This window comes from Epinephelus moara, chromosome 10, assembly GCF_006386435.1.
Source record: "Epinephelus moara isolate mb chromosome 10, YSFRI_EMoa_1.0, whole genome shotgun sequence".
Classification (NCBI taxonomy): Eukaryota; Metazoa; Chordata; class Actinopteri; order Perciformes; family Serranidae; genus Epinephelus; species Epinephelus moara.
In genome coordinates, this window is record NC_065515.1 from 3271786 (window position 1) to 3276990 (window position 5205).

The window sequence follows — 5205 nt, forward strand, 5'->3', positions numbered from 1 at the left end:
TTCCTCAGTTGCTCTTCCTGAGCTTTCTACCATTGTTTTTCCTAAAGGGGATCGGCGGTTATGAAAATGGATGGATGGTTCTTTACTGAGCTGTATTTAAATGTCCTTTTACAAAGTGTTTCTTCTTTGTCTCAATACGTCTGATGTTCTCTGTGAAGAACTTTGTCTTGTTGCTGAAATGTGTTAAATAAATAAATCTGTTTCCCTCAGACGGAGAAACTGAGACAAATTCAACGTCTCAGAAAATAAACTGCTTCATATAGAAAGTGGTAACAAGAGAAACAAACATGTTTCAGATTCATTAACAGAACAAACGGCCCATCAGACAGCAGGTCAGAGTTCCTCTTTATACCACCGTCAGACAAACGTCTGACACACTTCAGGTTCTGTCACTGAAACGAAGCCTGAGTGGAATACTGATGAACAAAGAGACAAACCTCCCTGGTGGATCCAACAACACAGTGAATCAATCAAACACAAACAGAAAGCACATCAAAGACGGAGATTCAATAAAGTCTGAATAAAACAGAAAGAGAAGAAGATGAAACGCTGATACACAAACCTGAATTCATCTACAGTCCAACAGCAGCTGAGTCTGACCTGAGATCTGAGTCAACCTCAGCATCACACGTCCAACAACCACAAACTGGACTCAAGTTAAAGTATCAGGACTTTCTGACGGTCTTTGATCGAGTCAGAAGAAACAGATCAGTTAACTGAACTTCAATCACGTCGTCACAACATAAAAACCCTCCTGATATTAAACTAAAACCAAACTGAAGTTCTTGTTCTCAGAAACTCTCTGAAGAAACAGTTCTCTGGATCTCATCTCTCTGGTCTCTGAGTAATATCTGATCAGATTCCTCTTTTAATTTTCAGATAAAACAAACTTCACAGACTGTTCAGTCACCTGTGTAAGATTACAGGAATCAGTCATACAGCACATTCTCATCATGGAGTCACTGAAAATCACCTGTCAGTGATTTAGGCATCAGACACCTGAACGTAACAGAAGGAGCTGCAGGGTCCCTACAGCAGTGGCTCCCAACGGGTGGGTCGCAGTCCAAAAGTAGGCCGCAGTTCCATTCTGAATAAACTGCCAGTGACTCAGGAATGTGTCCAGTTTGTAAAAAACACACTTTACTTTGAAGTAGCTTACAGTGAATTTCCAGCTCAGAGCTTTTATTTTGAAGTGCCGTTTCCTGCTGTAGAGTCAGTGTCTAACAGACAGAGACAGTGAACCAGCTGGAGGACATGTCCAAACTCGAGTATGAAGCTGAACGTATTTAACTGTGTGGACCCTGAACTGATGACTGAAGAGAAACCTGGACCAGTCAGGAACCACTGGTCTACAGGGCTGGCAGGAGGGGGAGGTGGGGAGGTTCACTTCCTGTAAAAGTCGAGCCAAACCTGGATGCTTTTTTCTAAACCTAACCACATGCTTTTGTTGACGTCCCAGTGATGGTTGCGGCGTCTCAGAACATCAGCAGCAGACGCAGGAGGAAACCTGAAGTGAAATATGTAGATGTGAACGGCTGCTGACAGAGAGGTGACATGTGACCACTTGGGATGAGAACATGTTGGCGTGTCCTGTCCCAAAAAGATGCAGAGAAACTGGTCCACACATCTGTTCCCTCTGGACGAGTTTATAACAAGTCTGTAAAAACTCTCCGGCTGATCCAGATCATGGCGGCACATGTACTGACAGGAAGTAAGAACAGAGATCATATTTCTCCTGTTTTATCTTCTCCTCACTTACAGAGCTGTAAATGTTCCATCATATCTTAGAGAGCTCATAGTGCCATATTATCCCACCAGAACACTGCGCTCTGAGAACGCAGGGTTACTCGTGGTCCCTAAAGTCTCCAAAAGTAGATCAGGAGCTAGAGCCTTCAGCTATCAGGCTCCTCTTCTGTGGAACCAACTTCCTGTTTCAGTCCTGGAGGCAGACACCGTCTCCACATTTAAAACTAGACTGAAGACTTTCCTTGTCATTAAGCCTATAGTTAGGACAGGTGTCACTGACTAGGCTTCATATCCCTGGAGTATATTGATAAACTCTTATATAAAACCAGGGGTTCACATCAGTGGTGCATGCGCTGTCAAAATGAACAACGAGCGCCACATCAAACTTTGTAACATGCATCTGTGTACCTGACATGACTGCGGTGATTTTGGGACAGACAGTAGACTAAATATTGCAGTGCAGAGTATGAGTGACTATTTTAAGGAGTTTCTCCATTCATCAAAATGTCCAAGAGGCAAGCTTCAGCGCCTTTGGTGTTTCTCCTCCACCTCCAAAGAAACGCCAGACTGAAACTGAACTGCAAAAGAAACGTGTGTTCTCAGAAAAATGGCTGCAGGAGGTCGGCTAGCTTCAAACGAATGATGCCCGCACCAAGATGTGGTGCAAACTATGTCGTAAAAATCCCACTCTGGCGGATAAAAACAGCACCTTTTATAAAGGGACTAAAAACTTCAATCATCCAGCTTTTGATAAGCATGCGAATAGCAGAGAGCAACAGAAAGCAGTGCAAGTGGTTGGTAGCAAGCAGAGCCAGGCCCAAGACCAGAGACCCAGTGGCCCGCTCGACAGATGGCAAGACAGACTGAATGAGGAACAGCATCAGGCACTGACTAACATTTTTCTGTTGACCTTTCACAAAGCAAAACATGCACGTCCTGTGCGTTCATATGAGGAGGATATTCCGCTTCTTGAGAGGCTTGGACTGAACGTCGGTACGGCTGATCATTCACGAGAAGGGGCAGCCTGAATCATGCAGAGCATCACACAGACAATAAGTTCAGAACTGACTGAGAAAGTGAAAGCAGCTGAATTTTCGGGGTGTGCTCTTCGATGGATCCGAAGATATAATAAAAACAGAGCAGGAAATTGTGTACATTGTTTCTGTGTCCAGCAAAGGAGAATACAGCTCAGACTTCCTTGGATTAATTAATCTCGGAGCCAACCGACCAGCACAGGACATAGTGGACGGGTTTGTGCAACTGTTGGTCTCAGTATGCAGTGACGGAGCCACTGTCAACGTTGGATTTCACAATGGGGTTGTTCCCAAATTATGTCAGATGGTTGACATCGGGGATTCCCTTGTGCATATTCAGTGCACTGCCCACACCCTGGAGAACTGCGCCAAATCAGTTGATCGCATGGTCCCATACTGTGAGTCATTTAATCAATCCATTGTCAAGTTGCTAAGCTTTTACTTAGAGAAAGGGGGTGCAAACAAATAGCACAACTAAAGAAGATCTGTGAGGAGAAAGGCATTGCTTTTGTCAAACTAGGAAAGTTTCACAACATCAGATGGTCTGCATGGAGACAGGAGACTCTGTTGAAAATACGGAGAATGTTACAAGCCATTCAGAATTAAGTGGCAACAAGTGATGACAGAGCGTTTTCGTTGTTTCCTAGCCAACATGCTTGATATTGGGAACATTTTACAGTTCACCTCCCTCAGGTTCCAGCAAGATAATCTCACTATTGGTGAATGCAAAGATGAGCTCATGGTTGCTATTGGACAGTTGACACTAATGATGGACAGTGAGGGCAAGTACAGGAAGGAGACTGTGTCACATGCTGTTGCTGACAGGGACAAGATTGATGTGTTGAGAGCTCTAATTCATGAGTTTGAAAGCAGATATGAATGCCTCAAGTCATGTGATCACTTTTTGATTTTTGATCCTACAACCTGACCTCTTGAAATGAAGGACCTCCACAGTTTTGGCAACACAGCACTTAGTAACATCCTTGAGAAATATCAGGCCAGCATGTCTGTTGACAGAGACTAGTGGATGCATTTAAAGCAAGCTGGAAAACGTCTGGCAGCCTCCTCTGTGCATGACCTGGTGAACGTAGTGCAGACAAGCAATTCTCCCCTGAGAACCAGACCAAAAACGTTATGTGCACCCCTGTATATAACCTTTTAAACTACATTTCTATGACCCTTATTATAATCAGACTGTCCTGTCGGCCTCCATCAGGTCTACCAGCAGCTGCGTCCAGCTGACACAGAGCTTTATTATAATGATCTGCAGTGACGAGGCTGACCTGGGATCAGTGGCCCCGCCTCTTCCTGTGGTTCCCGTCACTGTGTTTAAATTCCTGTTTGATATGAATCAGTTGTGAGTCCTGACTGACTCCACAAAATTTCCTGTCGAGACGTCTCTGTCGGACAGGAAGACGCTGATGCTCCCTGACAGGACATGTCCTCTGACGTTTGGCTGAGCCGAGCCTTTAACAGAGTGTCTGACCTCTGACCTGAGTGATGGCTTCACACTGACCTCACTCTGACTTCACTCTGACTTCACTCTGACCTCACTCTGACTTCACTCTGACCTCACTCTGAATTCACTCTGAATTCATTCTGACTTCACTCTGAATTCACTCTGAATTCACTGTGACTTCACTCTGACCTCACTCTGAATTCACTCTGAATTCATTCTGACTTCAATCTGAATTCACTCTGAATTCACTGTGACTTCACTCTGACTTCACTCTGAATTCACTCTGACCTCACTCTGAATTCACTCTGACTTCACTCTGAATTCACTCTGACCTCACTCTGAATTAACTCTGACTTCATTCTGAATTCAATCTGACCTCACTCTGAATTAACTCTGACTTCACTCTGACCTCACTCTGACTTCACTCTGAATTAACACTGACTCCACAAAATTTCCTGTCGAGACGTCTCTGTCGGACAGGAAGACGCTGATGCTCCCTGACAGGACATGTCCTCTGACGTTTGGCTGAGCCGAGCCTTTAACAGATGTCTGACCTCTGACCTGAGTGATGGCTTCACTCTGACCTCACTCTGACTTCACTCTGACCTCACTCTGACTTCACTCTGACCTCACTCTGAATTCACTCTGACCTCACTCTGAATTCACTGACTTCACTCTGAATTCACTCTGAATTCACTCTGACCTCTCTCTGACCTCACTCAGACTTCACTCTGAATTCACTCTGACCTCACTCTGAATTCACTCTGACTTCACTCTGAATTCACTCTGACCTCACTCTGAATTAAATCTGACTTCACTCTGAATTCACTCTGACCTCACCCTGAATTCACTCTGACTTCACTCTGACCTCACTCTGAATTCACTCTGACCTCTCTCTGACCTCACTCTGAATTCACTCTGACTTCACTCTGACCTCACTCTGAATTCACTCTGACCTCACTCTGA

At 44.7% G+C, this 5205-nt stretch overlaps 1 protein-coding gene across 1 annotated transcript in view; it reads right to left on the reverse strand.

Moving 5' to 3' along the window:
• Positions 1–5205, reverse strand: part of grin3bb (glutamate receptor, ionotropic, N-methyl-D-aspartate 3Bb) — a 176221-nt gene that overhangs the window by 139933 nt on the left and 31083 nt on the right. The window lies entirely within an intron of this gene.